Genomic DNA, 17,133 nt, shown 5'->3' with positions numbered 1-17,133 from the left:
TTGTTGGCACATACCTTTTACGTAGCTTACGTTTCAAAGACTCCCAAGAGGGAATTTTCTCCTTCCCTTCACGTATTCTCTTGGATTTCAGTCCCTCGAACCACAATGAAGCCCCTCGTCCTAGCTTCAACATGGCATAATTGCAACGCTTCTCATCATCAATGTCCTTGAAATCGAACATTCTCTCTATTTTGCGCTCCCACTCCAAATAGGCTTTCGGATCTGTTCCACCAACAAATTTAGGAAGTTCGGTGACCTTGAATTCATCCATAGCCCGTAGGTCACGCCTAGGAGGCCTACGATACCCCCCATCTCTAACGTTCTTCAAGGCTTCTTGGAGATGTTGTAGAAAGTCAGGATCATCAAAATCCATATTTCAGTTTGTAAGAATTACGAACAGCAGCTCTTTTTTTTTCTCTTTTTTTTTTTTTTTGGGCGGATCACACGAACAGCAGCTCTGATACCACTAATGATACGAGTTTAAAAACTCGTTGTATAAACAAGGATAGTTGATTAACAAGCTAGACCTTTAACTCGTTGATCGTGAATGCAAGACAAGACCTATTGACTCACAATCAGTTCTTTGAATAGGAAACGCGTCCAAAACAAAGAAAAAAAGCTGAATTATGAACTATAATTCGAAATGTAACAAACAAGTGTTTTAATCATCCAGTTGGTTGTTTATTCCAATCAAGAAGCTGACTATAAATAGCCAAAAACCAACAGCTACAAGAGCTTTAAACGGCTAATTAAGAGCCATTTAAGAGCCTTTAAAACTGGCAGTTACAAGCTCTAAAGCCTCCTAATTCAGTCACTAAATTGGAGGTTACAAAGGCTTAAAACTCTCCTTACAAACAGCAATAATCAAAGCTAAGTAATGACTGAATTTAAATTGGGATTTAAACAAATATCCCTTTATTAAACCGACTTTAACCAAAGCAATTAAAATAGTACAATCTGTTTAAACAAGCGGACCAATGTGATTAAACGGACCAGTTTGATTAACGTACCACCTTGATAATAAGGACCATATAACGAGCTGACTCAATCCAAGTCACCATGCACACAAAATGAGCCATTGAACCCAAATCAGTTTTGGTTCCAATTGCTAGCATAAGACTATCACTTTCATCCATAACCGTATCAGATCTCCAATACGCATTTTCTCTCTCCAATTCTTCAAATTTTTATGAGTGTTTAACTTCTGTCTCGAATCTATAAATCGATTTCAAAATCGGAGTCTACATTGTATCATTTGGTGAATTTGCTGCCAATTTTCTCAAATTTAAAGGTAAACATGCGAATTTTGTTCGATTTATATGTATTTGATTTCTTAAATTTTGATTGCGAACTAAATTTGATCCTAGATTAGGTATTAACATTTTGTTTCTTAAATTTGTTCTAATTTTGAAGGTCGAAATGAACAATTTTCAAGTGAATGTTTCTGTGATTTGTCACAGTTGAATTAGTCAAGATTGTTGTTTAATTTCGTGATTCCATTCCAAAATTCTCAAATATAGAGGTATATGCTGCCAATTTAGTTCATTTAGATTTTTAGGTTATTAATTACTTCAATTTTCATTGCTAATTTTTCTTTGAGCTTAATACATGAGGAAAGGGTTGCTTAAATTGTCCAAAAGTAAAGTAAATCTCTATAAATGTAAATTAAACCTCGCTAAAAGTTGATGAATAGAAGGAGGCGAATGTAATTCGGTTTTCGGGTCTGAAAAGATTGTCAGTAGGCTAGGAGTTGTGTTTTTTTTCCCTGGCTTGAGTTTGGAGTGTAGATGTTATGAGCTTGGGCTGTATTTGCTTAGAAAAAGGCCAAAACAACTATAATTGTAGTTTGTTAAGTGATGGCTTAGAAAAAAAATCTTAGGACTGGATTTAGAGTTGTTGGAAGCCTCTTATGATGCAGACATGGTGTGAGGTACATATTTTTCGTTCATCCAACCATCTGCCAGCCATGCTGTTCTGGTTTTAGTTCACCGTACCTGTGTACTTTTGGTGTGTCTAACTAAAAACATAATTAGTGTTGCAGATTTTCGCACTGCCAGTCATTTACACCAACTAGAAATGTTGCAGAGTTCCTTGTTGTTGAGGAATTTACTACAACTAACATGCTGTTTCTCAAAAGACTAAAATTAAGATAAAAAGAGATGTCTATGTGGCATCTTTATCTCCATCGGTACCGACATAGAAAGGTAAACTTAGCAATTTTAGGCCTTGTAGAGTTTATAATTTAATTTAGAAAGTAAATTAGTTAGACTCTAAAGTAAATAAACATTTAGTAAAAGTAGATTAATTAAATTAAAAGTAAATAAAGGTTGGATGTTAAGTTGAGGAAGCATCTGTTGTTGTTAGCTACTGATTATGGGTTTTTGTCAAATGGGTGCCACTGATTTGTTAGGTGGTGCTAGAGGCACTGATTTTGAGCCTCTGTTGTTGTTAGCTATTGATTATGGATTTCTGTCAAATAGGCCCCAACTAAATAAGATTATAATGTATGTTTCCCTGCAATTCCTTTTGGTTTCTGTATAAATCTGAAACCATTAAGCATGAAAGTAGTTGTTGTATGCAGTTTTCTCGATACAGCTATACGAGATGCTCGTGTAGTTTCCCAGCAAGGTTTTACTGCCATATACTAAAAAGTAAATTAGTTAGCCTCAAAAGTAAATAAATAATTAGTAAAAGTAGATTAATTAAAATTAAAAGTAAATATTCTAAACGATATATGTTTGTACAACATCTCTTTTTCTCCTACGCTTTTTTTGCTTATGTCTTGCAGTGAGTGATTCACGAGCTTACTGGGATCCAACCATGTTCTGAGTTGTGTTGTTGTTGTTTGCTGCTACTGTTTAGATCTTACTGCTATTTCTGATCTTCTTGACTACTCTGTTTCTCTGATCTGTGTTGCTGTTATGTTGTTCCTGTGTTGTTGGTTTGGTATGTGGTTCCATGCTTTAAGTTGTTTTGCCAGGTTTAAGCCAAAATTATGTTGGTCAGTTTTGGTCGTTATATTCTGTTTCAATCGTGTTTATGCTATTATGTTGTTATTTGTGTAGTGTGTTATAGTTGTTGTTAGTTTACATAAGTTGAGTCAGTCAGCAAGGTTGTGTTGCTTACGTTAGTCGTGCTGATCTGATGCATTCAGCTGTCTAAAGGACTGCTGGTCAAGTTAGCATGGTTGGGTTACTACTGTGAAATAAGGTTTGATGCGGTGCTAGTTCCTGTGTTGCGGTGGTCCTGTTTCCTAGGCAAGGGATGTTGGTGGTTTTAGGTCTTCGGGTAGTTGTGTGCTAGGGTGGGTGATGGCTTGTTCTGAAGGTGTTGAGTGTGGTGTATGTATTGCGAAGAAGACGAGATCGTGTTGAGTATTTTGTATGACTTAATATCAGTTGGAGTTGAGTATTTTATTACTAGATGTGTTTAAACCTATTAGCTCAAATGGTAGAGCACTATGCATATGCATAGGAGATGTAAGTTCGATTCCTACATAGGTTGTCTCTAAAGTTAAAAAAAATTCAAAAGTAAATACAAGGAACTCCAAAGTAAATAAAAGAAAATCATAATAAATCAAAAGTAAATCAAAGTATTTCTAAAGTACATGTACAATTAGTGTACATTAAACTAAAAAAGAAAATAATTATAAAGCTTCTTTCAAAAGGAAAGCATAATATATAAAAGTAAAGAAAATAAAGATATAAGTAAATGGAATTGTTCCAAAAGTAAAGTGGAACTGTTTTCACTTTCATTCTCATCGATTTGATTCAAAGATAAAGATTATTTGCTCTAAAATAGATTGACACGATTTTCCTTTTGTTCAATGTAAAAGTAAACAAAGAACTCGTAAAAGTAAATAAAACTAATTCAAAAGTAAATAAAACAACCCATAGTAGATTACGATTTTTGTGTTCTGGTGGTGTCCTTGAATGGAACTGTGTGGCAAACATTGTCTGTGGTGGCAAACCTCGTGGCTAGCTGTAGTGATTTGATGTTGTGAATATGTGCTCTGGGTTGTATGCTCAAAAGAAAACTAAATCGCTCTAATAGTAAACTAAATCCTTATAAAAGTAAACAAAATAATAAACTTCAATTGTAAAAATGACAAACAACTCCAAAAAACCCAATAATATTCTGAAGTAATTCGAAAAATCTAAGAAGTAAATAATATAAACTCAAAAGTAGATAATATAAACTCAAAAGTAAACAATATAGACTCAAAATTAAATAAAGGAAACTCAAAAGTCAACGAACCTACGTGGGATTCGAACCCACGTCTTTTGTGCATTTGCACAATGCTCTACCAATTGAGCTAGTAGGCTAGTGTTTTTAAATAGAATAAATAAAAGTAAAGCAAAACCCAAAAAAGTAAATCAAAATAATTCAAAAGTAAAGGCCCCGATTACTTGTGAAAATTAGCTCAGTAAGGGTATTGATGCAATTATTCACACACAAGATTTAGCAGCAGCCAAATAAAGCAGAACAACTGCCCAAGATTTCAATCATGGCAGCATACCACCCCTGACTGACCTGCAAGTCTGTAACAGTCCCTCCCTGAAAAACAAACCGCTTGCAACAGCAGCTTACATCCACCTGAGACTAATACCAATATGCGCAACACCTATACTAGCCTATAATCTTGCACCTGAAAATACAACACAACTAACCTGACCAGGATCGTCATAAAAACAGGCCAAAAATCAGACCCAACGCACATTCAAGCATCTAGCTCAACAGACCAGAATCACCATCACATAAAACCCACCACTGCAACCAAACGACACAATAAGTCCTCCTAGTCACCTAAGATCAATGGCCAAGAAGAGTAGACTGACTGAAACCAATAGCACAAAGTCATCCATGGTCAACTTGCTTCAAAAACCCACAAACATAACATGACCAGAAACTGATCGAACCCTAAGCATGACCTTCTCACCTTAGAAAACCTTACAACAACAAGCAAACCAGAGCAGCTACACTAGGAACAACATAGTGTAGTCGAGACAGATACATTATACCATAAACTCGTGAATTTGAACATTACTCCAAGTAAAAGCAATAAGATTTACTACTAAGGTGATTTAACATTAATCATTTTGATTTTTCGTTCACATCTATCAGTTGGAACCAGGGGAGGAGAATTAGCTATCTTAGCTGATATAAACGGTGAATGTATGCAAAAAGGATCAAAATGTTTCAATATTTTCAAGAACCACCCAACATACTACTATATCATAAACTAGAATAACATGTGAGCTTAAGAACGTCCGAGTTCTTAAGCAAATCACTAACAGTTATTTGATCCAGTGACCAAATCAACTCAATTCTAGAAAATTAAGCATATTTCAGAAAATCAAAAGTAAAAACCGAATTCAATCAATTCAATTCAAAAAATTGGAATAAATTGCATAAACTTCAATCGAAAAAATTGAGACAATAAAGAATTTATTCCTTTTTTCTTCAACATACAAACTATAACGCACAATATTCGAGCGAAAGCGGGAAAAAAAATCAAATAAAAAGCAAAAATTTCAATTAAAAACTAATTAAAGAAAAATTTGCAATTTAAAAAGCCCTAATTTTTGCCACCAAAATCAAATATTCTTAAACAATTTTTTTTGAAACCCTAGTTACAACAATCGAAACTTAAAATGATTGAATCAAAAGTATAAGAGATAAAATAAATTGAATACTTACTTGACGAAAATCAAATAAAGGAGAAGATTCAAAGGTTGAAAAGCGAAGGCTGCGATGAACGCGAGCGAAGATGAGAAAAATCGCAGAGGAATTGAAGGAGGAGAGAGAAAACAGTAGGAAGAGAGAGGAAGAAATCTGGAAATCAGGTTGGAAGGGAGAGGTCATTCAGAACTTTAAAATTACAAATTTACCCTTAATATTTTCATTTGGTCGGGTGGAGCTTGGGCCGTTGGATTGGTTTGATCGACGGCTGAGATTAGTTCTCAGTTATCATATTAAGGGGTGGTTCTCACCGGATTTGGTTTAGTTTGGTGGTAGTTGAGCATTTTGTTTAGAAATTATAGGAAAAATCTTTATGATTCATCATTGATCGAATCAAGTACTAATTGACTTCGATCATTCCAATTTAGATAAACCATATCTTATGGAGCTAGATTGTGAAATTACAACACACAATAATTGATGATCATTCTTGGTATAAGTAATCATCAACATGATCTAACCTAGATCTTTATGATTTCTTGTCAAGTGGACGTTTTTATACTTTTCTATGAATATGTGAAGTAGCCAAACAGATTCAAACTTATATCACTTTGAGTAAATAAATCTATATTCACTCAAAACCATGTGAAATAATAAAGTCATAAAATCTTTCTTTAGCTTTGAACTCTATTGTCCAGGCGTTCTAACAATAGTTCATATCTTTTGTTAGTTTCAACAAGTAAGACTAGCTTGTCTTGAATTGATCTAGAAATCAATCTACTTTCAAAAATCCATCAAAATAGAGCTTTTGAATGTTACCTTGTTGATATGGTCTAAGTAATAATGCCAAAGATTTTAGGAACTCAAATCAAGAGATTGATTTGAACCTAGTAAAGTTCTTTATTGTTAAAGAGTTGTTTGTTTTAATCAAGCATATTGACTCAACCCGTAAATGACCATTTCATTCAAATAAACAAACACACATTGTTTTTGTTTTTCTGAATGTGAGTCTTTCTGTGTTTGAAAACAGAAATTTAGGTATGCTGATTATGGAACAAAATAGCCATTAAGTTCCAGCCTTGAAAGGACTTAAAACAAACTAGATGACCCTACAACTAATGTAGCAATGCCATGCTTCATTTCCCACTTGTAGGTCATTAGTGTATCCTAGCTTCCATCATTTGAGTTATTACCAAAGTAAGAACCTCAAGCTATGATACCAAGGAAGTTTAATTGATAGGTCACTTCTCTTTAAACATAAACTTATAGGTAGAAAAGGAATTGTAAATTCCTTTTCACTTGTTCCTTGTTTTCTATTTCTTGTACCCTTTCTTATAGTCTTAAGAATTGACTTCTCTAGTGTTGACTTTTATACTTTGTTAGACATGTCCAATGTCACTATAACAAAGGTCTTACCATTTTATTTATGTTGAATATTTTGCTTCAACTAGATGATCTTACTAGAAGCTTCTAAAGTTCTCTAAGCATCAATCTATTCGAATGTCTAGGGACTAGACTCATTCGAGAATTAAATGGACAAAGATATTAGGTTGTTAACCATTGGTAAATTTGAGCGTTTAAACTAAATGCTTTATGATCTCAAAACTACATTGTATTTTGAATTCACAAGCACCAATCGGTTTTCCATTCGACTTTGATACTCGAAAACAACCATAAAAGTCACTATAAGAAACGTACATTATAGAAAGATTCACTATCAATCGAGGAAATTTATTGTTACCTTTCTAAAAGGATTTACTGCAGGGGAAGATATTTAATTAAAAACAATAATTAAAACATACATTGAAGCATGAAAAGAATAAACATTTATCATGAGTAATAACTTGAAAATTAAAGCAATCATGCAATTTAAACAAGTTAGTGGCATTTTATTCGAAATATTTAGTTCCGGCGGGTGTGAATAAAATGAATCCAAGACCCCAAAATTATTGAAATATTAAAGCACGATTCGACTTGATTCTAAAATATTTTAGGTAAGCAAATCCCTTGATAATAGTCTAGAAACTATTCTTGGTTGATAGGCACGTCTAAGAACTTATTAGGAAAACCTATCCCATTTGCCACGACATAAAAGGACTCCTTACTTATATCGTTGAGTTCAACCAAAATCAACTTGTATTCACAACTAATTGTGTACTACGATCAGAAGTGACACCTCGCTAATTATATGGCGGAAAACCATCACTAATTGATCGACAAATGTACTCACGACATTGTGTACCTTAACCCTTTAGAATCAATAAGTAACACCTCGCTATGGTGGAAAACAATTACTAGATTGATGTAAAGGATATCCAAGTAAGCGTTATTTTGGCATGACACCTTTTAACTCAATTTTAAAGTTTGGAACTTAGGGCTCTTACTATGTTGGTTAGATTTTAAGTAAACTAAAATCCTTAATCATGCAACATAATCAAGCCTCAAGCTCATGCATAATATCAAGACATATTTAAAGCAATAAATATCTTAAAGCATGCATAAGATTTAAATGTGATCTAGTATGACCCGACTTCATCTTGAAGCTTCAACTTCAAATTCCGTCTTGAAAATGGATTTGAAACTCCGTCTTGAATTCACCATGGGAGGCTCCATTTTCTTCAAATAGGATATGCTATAATTAAACTAATTACTACTATTTGATGGTACGTAGACCATATTTAAATAAAAACTTTGGTGCATAAGACCAAATTTACATTCAAATTAATGGTACGTAGACCATATTTACTATCCTATTTGGGCCATACTAGTCACTTTCCACAACCTGCAAAATAGTACATTTACAATATACCATTCATCCATTCATTTATCAATGAATGGCCCACATAGCAAGTTAAACATTTGCAGCAACTAATCAAAGGTTCCAACAATCTACAAATTATTCAACCTTATTAGTTCTAATCGAGTTGTTTTAACCTTAAAGGAATAAAGACCTAATCAAGAGTTTAATGACTAAAAGCTCCCACTAAAACCAAGAATTTACATGCTTTACAAATTTCATACATAAAATTGTATTTCCTAGTCCAACCGAAAACTTACAAATTTAATTAAAAAGCTCACATAAAATAATTTTAAATCCCTTTTATTATTTTCAGTTGATTAAAATTAATTAATTATAATTTTACCAAGGTTTAAATTTTATTAAAATAATTAGTATAAAATAAATTATAATAATTACATTAATCAAAATTAAATTTCGAGAAAAATCAAATTACGAAATTAAATTTAATTAAAATCGTTTTTCAACCGAAAATTAAAACAAAACTAGACAAGTTAATCGGCCAAGGCAAGGCCCATGCCTCGCCAAGGCTTGCAGCGTCACAAGAGCTGACTGCACGCATGGCCTAGGCCATCGCATAGCCAGGCCCTCGCCAGCGCCCATTGGCTCGATGCCATCGCTGGCTGCCACTGCTTGCTTGCTTAGTTTGCGCGCATGGCACGAGGGCATCCATCGATGCCTCGTCGCCATTGCTGCTGGGCACAACGCGGGCTGGCAAACGCGCATGGCTCGAAAGCCATCGCACACTGCCTCGACGCCAGCACTGCTGGGCGTGTGCAGCGTTGCCCTTTCGCCTTGCTCGATCACTCGCACAACACACACTGCACAAGCTGCCCGCACGCGCATGCTAGTGCATTTCCTCGTTGCCTCGTACCTTATGGGCGACGAGCTCCCTTGCTCGTCGTTGCATGCCCGCACAATGCAACACCCCTTAAGGGTAACACTTAGCTTCCATTGCTTCGTGCGTGCAAGATCGTGAACGATTCATGAAAATCAAAACTTTTATATTTAAATTTAACGACAAATTAATAATCCATATCAATTTCACTAAATTTAGGCGAAAATCAAAAATTTATTTTTCAAATTAATTTCCGATTACATGATTTCTTAGGGATTAAAATCTAGGTCATAAAATTTAAATATTTCAATTTTAACAAATTTTATGGTGGTTTTTAATCATAGGATCCTAATTAAATTATCAATTAATTATGAAAATCAAAACAAATTCTAAATTATTTGAAATTCAACAAATTAATTATAATTACAAATTAGGTTGTATCCTAACCCTTTTAAAAGGAAGAGATGCCTCCCAATTTTCCTTAAAAATAGTGTAATTACGATTCTGCCCTTAAATTCTTCATGAATTACCACCTCACCCTTATCCCTTTAGAAAAATGCTTACTTCTGCTTTCCTCTCTCCCCTCCCATGCCTTTGGTACCTCCGCGGCTCCGCCCTCTTCCCTCCCATAGCGTTGGTACCAAAAAAAAATCTCATTCTTTTATCTTTTTCTGGGTATGATTTCATTTTTATTTGCACAAATAGATTTCCACAAATACTCATAATTTGCTGATTCAAATGACTTTGAGAGAGCTTGAGGCGAAAGATTAGGGTTTCAAAATGAGATGGATTGGGGTTCGCATTCATTTGACTTGGACGGCATTCCGGAAGGTTCGTGTTTCTCATTCAAGGTTTGGTTAGTTTTTCTTTTTCAATCGTTTGCATCTTCTCATTGATTTTTGTTTCTTCATTTTTTAGGGTTTATCAATTCGAGCATCAATGGCCTACTGCTAAAGGTATTTCTTCCATTTTTCACTTGAATGTATTAATTTATTTTGAAGTTTTTATACATTTATTTCTGGTTTTTAAATTTTTTTTGTAGAAAATCAGGATTATCGTTTCGGGGTATTTACACTGTAATGCCATTGTTGATTCTTTCAAATCCATGTTTTACCTGCAATTATCTGTTTGTAATTTTTCTATTGAACCAATAATTGACTATTAATTACGCCGACAAAAGCTTATTGTTCTTGGCTTTATGTTTGCTACATTCAATCACTTTTGTTGTTGGTTGTGATATTAAAGGCATTGCATTTTGTATGTCGCCCAGATGTGTTCGAAACATCGCAGTGCTTGTTTTGTAGTAAGGAACGAATTAAATTCTACAAAATAGCAAAATATTTAAAGACAACTGAATGATTGGGATAGAGGGGAGGGGGGGGGGGGTTGACATTTGTTAATGTACTAACTAAATAACAATACTAAATCAATATGATAATGTTATATGATATTTTCTCGACTTATGTATGAGCCAATGAGTTTGTAACCGGTTAGATAGTTATTTTTTATAGTTACTAATTAATAGTTTTGCTTCCTAAATTACAAAATACAAATAGTGCTCGAAGCTCGGGAAATACGGGCCATTAAGCTAGCTAGATTTGAATGTGTCTTATTCATTTATTTTCTTGGTCATATTTGCTCCCTGTAAAGCTGTAGTTTGAGTTTGCTATCTTCATACAGTGATTGTTTTCACTACTAGTGTATGTAACTAATTCCATCTAGGTTCAGCTACTCTCTGTTCTAGAAGAATACATCTTCTTAAGGAAAGAGAAGGGGGCAGAGTATTAGAGGCGCGCAAAGGATACCCTCACGACCCTTGTAGGTCCTCTACTTCTTCAAAGGTTAGATTTCTTTACTTTTGAAACTTTGGTGCTTGGCTTTTGTCCCCTCTATATATATTATCGGATTAGTTTGAATAAATTGAATTATATATGTGAATAAATACTTGTAATTGGAGAGAGCTAGAGAGTGGATTGGGGATCAGGGTTAGGGAGAGACGGTAAAGTATAGATGAAGGAGGGGATGAAGACAGTGAATTTGAAACTGGTTGGCTTGGAAATTGGTTTTTTTTATCTAACTCTGGATGCTACCACCATATTCTTGAGTGATTTTCATGGAGACTATCAATGAGAATACACATGTTGTAAGCCTCCTCTGTCACCAAATATCAGTTATACATCATATTCAGTTTCCATAAAATTAATCACAATATCAGACACAAATGAACAATACAAAAACTGTATTGGTCGTCGTATTGAGCATTGAATTTCATTATATCCATTAGAGTCGAACACGTATGAACACAAACTTTAGCTATTATTTGTTGCATCTGATATAATTATATTTGATTTCACAAGTTTAGTTTTCTTAACATAATCTGATAAGAATTACTTTTCATAATGGTTAGGAAACCTTTAAAAAGGTTCAACACATGCTGCAAAAAGACCATTTATTAGTGGAGGCTTTCTAGGAGCGACGTCTTGGAAAGGCACCTTAGGTCAGTTGGCTTGGAAGCGAAGGGCCTATAAGAGGATGAGGAATCCAGCATTGATGCAATAGAAAAGCGTTCCTTGGAAGAGAATGAAGAGGGTGGTCTTTTAGGAAATCCTTAATGTAGACATGAAGACATGTATCTTTTGTTGCAAGTTTAATATGACCGGGAAAACAACTACAAGTTAAGGGTTTAGGGTGAGTGCATTGATTAAAAAGGTGTTACCTAGATTTCTATTAGCTATTTTACATAGACATAAATGAAAGAGGTGTTGGAGGAGATCCTTTTACAACTACGGTTTTGGAGGAGATCCTTTTACAACTTTTGGTAGCTGCTGCTTGAGTCTCTTTATGCCTCCGAAGTTTGCATCATCTCTCTCCTCCAATCTCAAGCGCAGCCATGGTTCGTCTTCATCCTCTCCCTCCCTCCTCCTTTACTCGATCAACCTTCTGTAATTTCCATCGTGTAATTTTAATCATTTTCTTTCTCTTTTATTTCATGTAGATTATCTCAGAGAAGAATTGCAAGGATATTTCCAAGTACCTCTTCCAAGGTCCATTTCTATCTCCTAAATCCTAATCACAATATCAAATCTGGTCATCTGTGAATTTGTATATTTTTTGCTCTGTTTTGTTGGGTTTCTGTATCATTGTATTAGGTTTTTATGAATTCATGATATACGCGCTATGAGTTTTATTGTTTTTTCCTGAGAAATATACTGGTAAGAGATTATTGTTTTTTCTGGGAAATATATTGGTGCGAGATTGCAATTTGAAGATACGCAAGACGTGTGCATTTGATTTGTTGAATGGATATAGTTTATGTGTCGTAGTTAAAATGTAATACCCTCTGTGTTTGATTTGTATGGATTCAATTTTCTTAATTATTTGCAATTTTCAATTTAAGATATTGTTCTTGTTGTCTAAAGTTTGTGCAAATGATTGACTTGGTGTTGTTCCTTTGAGAAACCTTTTGCTAATTTTGAACAACACATTGTTTTCTACCACCATGTCAGAGCATGCTACCATGTGAGAGCATGCTATTATTGATGGATTCCATGGAGATTTGTTTGAGAGTCAAATGTTGGAGTGATCGACATATGACATATCTGTTCCAAAGTACTCCATCGGTCAGTAAAAAATTAACTGCATTCTATTTTTGGATTTCCCCAAAACCATACTCCATTTTATAAAGCTACTATGTTAAAACTTACAACTTGTCCATACCTAAGGAGTAATAATGATAATCTGATTCTTAAAAGTGACCTTTAGTAAAGGGTACTATAGTAGATTCCGTAGTATTCAGGAACGGGGGAGTAAGTGTGTTTATGTGTTGAGACGGGTGTGGTACTCTGGTACGTCCGTACCTGTCCTAAACTCCTAATTGAACAGTGTTTGTGAGCGTAGGGTGTGTGCTTTGCTAAGGAGGACTACAACCTTGCAAAACATCCTAACATCGATATCCCAAATCTGCAAGTGATTAAGCTCATGCAGAGCTTTAAGTCGAAGGAGTATGTCTGTGAGACCTTTGCCTGGATGCACTACTACCGGTACTAGACAAACGATGGTATTGAATTCTTACCCTTAAGAAGCAGATGAAGGCTGTTGTTTCATGGGTCCCGGTGGTGATCGCCTGGCTGTTGGTCGTCCCATGGGTCCCAGTGGTGATCGCCCACGGTATATTTTTGCTTGCTGCTTATGTGTGTTGTGCCTTCTCTAGCTAACTGGTCTTTTTTCCCTGTGATTATTTTCTTGTTAAATGGTTTGTCTTGTCTGTTTACAGTAGCCCACCTAGGTTTGGGGGTGAGCGACCAAGGTTCGGTGACTGTGAGGGTTACTATTCAGGACCTCGTGGACCACCTGGTGAATTCAGTGGTGAGAAGGGTGGAGCTTCAGTTGATTACCAGCCTTCATTTGGTGTAAGTAATTCGATACAAATGGTTTTATAGTACTTGCAAAGTTCTAGGTGTTTCAGATGGCTATTAAAATCTTTTAGTTTCCTTCTCTGTGTTTTGTGTGAACAAAATCACCCCCTTACCCCCAAGTTCGGATTAGCGAAAAGTGTGGTTTATTGTGCTCCAAGTTGAAGTGAATATTGTACAAGTTTGTACTTACAACGTGATGAAAATTTCTCAAATTATATTTATTTATTTATGATTTCACGTACCTTTGTCGTATTCTGACCTAAGTTATGGGCCCCGGTCATCAACGCCTGTGTTCTCACTAAAAAGTAAGAATCTGAGGGAGCGGGGGGTTGTATAGTTTGTTTTATAAGCTATTGGTTGTCAACGACTGGGTTCTCCTAGAAAGTAAGAGTTTAAGGTTTTCCTTTCATTATAAATATAGTTTGTTTGATAAGTTATAAGAGTTTGAGTAACTTCGAATTGAGGTAGCAAGATACCTGGTTGTTCTCTAATTACTGTTCTAATATCTGTGTGTATTGAATTATTGTATATTTATCTCTTGAAAAAGATACATAACTGGACGATTTGTCTGCTTTTTAACAGGGACGAAGTGTAATTTCTGTTTATGATTCACCGAAAGTCCTAGCCGTCTACCTCAACCTTAAAGGTCATGCTCATTGATGGATTATGTTCCTTGAAGTTGCTTTGATTTCAATGTTAAATAGTTAATTTACTGATGTGAACCTTCTGCTTGTCTATAGTGAGGACAATTAAGAACACAAAGGTGGCCTTTGCATCGATTTCCTCGGTTTCTTTACAAAGAATGGGTCTGATAATACATATTCTTGAAAGGACTCCCCACTAAGCAGACTACTTACAATGTAATAAAGCCCAACTAACAACCGTAAAGTTGAAGTTTTTCTATATTGTACTAAAGGCTCCCTAATTACGAGTTTGCTCATTGACGATAGCAGGTCTAAGTGTCGTTTAATTGTATCCGTATCTATCCCCAAGTTTAGGTTTGATCATTAACAATAATTTTTCATTTGCTATTAAGTGTGTTGCACTGATCTTTTCCGTAATCTTATATAACATAACAAATTTTTATATCTTGGGGGACCGTGCGCGCTAGCGCACGGGCCAACAACTGGTAATTAACAAAATTAGACCTTAAAATTGTTAAACATATACAGTAGGTCAATCATAAATTCAAGATTTACATACAAGATTCGCAAATATTTAATTTAACATCATAATAATTACAAATTATGCATTCGAAAAACAAAAATCTCCGAAAAGTCATAGTTAGGCTTCGAATTTGGGAATTCTGGTTCGGCATCAAATCTATGATTTTTGTCAAAATTTTAAAATGTCGTTTACATGCGAAATTCACGATAAAAACATAAGATTTCGACCATTATTGACAAAACTGCCGAAAAATCCTGCGAACATATAATCAAATAATCGCACGAATTTGCAATCAATTACATTCACGAAATTAACCACCCCTTTAATTCATTGCAAATTTATAAAATTTAATCCGTGTTAACTATAATTGATTATGGAATTAATTAGAGGCTGGTGATACCACTGTTAGGTTATGAATAATACAATAATATAATTCATGCGGAAAAACCAAAAAGCCGGAATCCAAATTAATTGCCACATAGTCAATTAGCATAATTTAGGTTACATACAATGTGATGTGTGCCTTCCCTAGATGCTCCCGAACCGAACATGAACAAGTGTTTAGAGCCCCAAATGTTGCCCCTCCGTAGAAAGTCCACAACACGTTCGGATCCGCCTTAGGTTCAACCAACTAGGATTTTACTTAAGGATTTATGTATTCGGGTTAGGCTATTATGTTCTCCCTTGAACACAATGTAAGTTAAGAATATTGTTTTTGATGTTGTATCAAATTATGAGGGCCTAGCCTCATATTTATAGTGTAGGAAATAAGGAGTTTGAGTCTTACTAGGAAAAGAATTACCAACCTTGCTAGGATTGAAATCCTTATCCAATTAGAACTGAAACAATAATTAAACTATGAATTAATCCAATTCTAGTAGGACTAGGAAAACTAATACTTAATCCCAAAGTTACTTGGAAACTAAGTAATCGGACTTTTCCTGGTGCCCAAGACGAAGCAACCAACGCATCACAATGGGCCACACTGGCGCGCGTGCCTGCCTAGGCCCAACTACAGCCGCAGCTGGCCAAAGGCCTAGCGCGCTGCAGTCTGGCCTTGGCGGGCTGCTCACTGCTGTTGCCTTGCCTTGCTTCTCGCAGCCAACAGCGCTCCAGGCCCATCGGCTGGGCGATGGCGCTGGGCTTCATGCTCAGTGTTATGCGCTTGGCCTTTTGCTTGTCGAGCGATAGGCTGGCTCGCTTGTCGGCTTGTCGCTCGTCGAGCTTCCGATTCATTTTTCGATTCCGGAATCCATTTCTGTTTCGAACAAATATTTACATTTCCGTTAATATTTTCGTTTCCGGTAATATTTCCGTTTCCGGCAATAATTCCGATTCCGGTAATATTTCCGTTGCCAGCAATATTTCCGATTTCGGTAATATTTCTATTTCCGATAATATTTTCCGTTACGAACCATGTTTCCGTTTCCGACAACATCTACGACTTGGATAATATTTATATTTCCGTTATGAACCATATTTCCGTTTCCGGCAATATCTTCATTTCCGAAGTATTTCTTTACTATGCCTTTTGACGATATCAGCTCCCACTGGAACCAAGATCCGTCATTTTTGAATGATCATAAATGGAGTACTTAATGAATAATAAATTCACTTGAATACTTGATCCGTTCACGTACTATTTTTGTGACTCTACGGGTTCAGACAAGAGTAAGTTGTGGATTAATATTATTAATTCCACTTGAACTGAAGCGACCTCTAGCTAGGCATTAGTTCACTTGATCTCACTGAATTATTAACTTGTTAATTTAATATTGAACCGCATTTATTAGACTTAGCATTAAATTCCTTAAATGCAAACTTGGACCAAGGGCATTATTTCCTTCAAAAAGAGCAAGAAAACTACTAGGGCTAATACATACGGACGTATGTTGGCCTATGAGTTTGAAAGCTAGAGGTAATTTTAGTTACTTCATAACGTTTACAGACGATTTCATTAGATAAGGCTATATCTACTTAATGAAACACAAGTCTGAATCGTTTGAGAAATTCCGAGAATTTTAGAATGAAGTAGATAATCAACTTGCCAAGAAAATTAAAGCTCTAAGATCATATCGAGGAGGTGAATATCTTAACCACGAGTTTGATGACCATCTTAAAGAATGCGGTATTCTTTCTGAATTGACTACTCCGGGGACACCTTGTAGACCTAAATCGTGTCTCCCCTCTAGGATGATGACGATACCATTATCCTTACTAGGCGGTCGGAGCAA

The 17,133-nt window shown here is 35.3% G+C and overlaps 1 long non-coding RNA gene across 4 annotated transcripts; it reads left to right on the top strand.

Moving 5' to 3' along the window:
* The first annotated feature begins 1,093 nt into the window (after positions 1-1,093).
* LOC110797585 (uncharacterized) lies at positions 1,094-14,811 on the top strand. Of its 4 annotated transcripts, none has more exons than XR_008926477.1 (10): positions 1,094-1,291; positions 1,414-10,148; positions 10,236-10,273; positions 11,046-11,158; positions 11,725-12,210; positions 12,313-12,361; positions 13,215-13,484; positions 13,591-13,726; positions 14,315-14,378; positions 14,473-14,811. It is a non-coding gene; the product is annotated as an uncharacterized lncRNA (long non-coding RNA). The 4 variants fall into 4 exon arrangements; XR_008926478.1 differs by having other exon boundaries at positions 1,096-1,291; positions 3,155-10,148; XR_002535874.2 differs by lacking the exon at positions 1,094-1,291 and having other exon boundaries at positions 1,308-10,148; positions 11,040-11,158; positions 14,473-14,803.
* Positions 14,812-17,133: the final 2,322 nt, after the last annotated feature.

The sequence above is a fragment of the Spinacia oleracea genome, chromosome 1 (genome assembly GCF_020520425.1).
Source record: "Spinacia oleracea cultivar Varoflay chromosome 1, BTI_SOV_V1, whole genome shotgun sequence".
In the NCBI taxonomy this organism is placed as follows: domain Eukaryota; kingdom Viridiplantae; phylum Streptophyta; class Magnoliopsida; order Caryophyllales; family Amaranthaceae; genus Spinacia; species Spinacia oleracea.
This window is presented reverse-complemented; position numbering and strand designations above follow the sequence as displayed.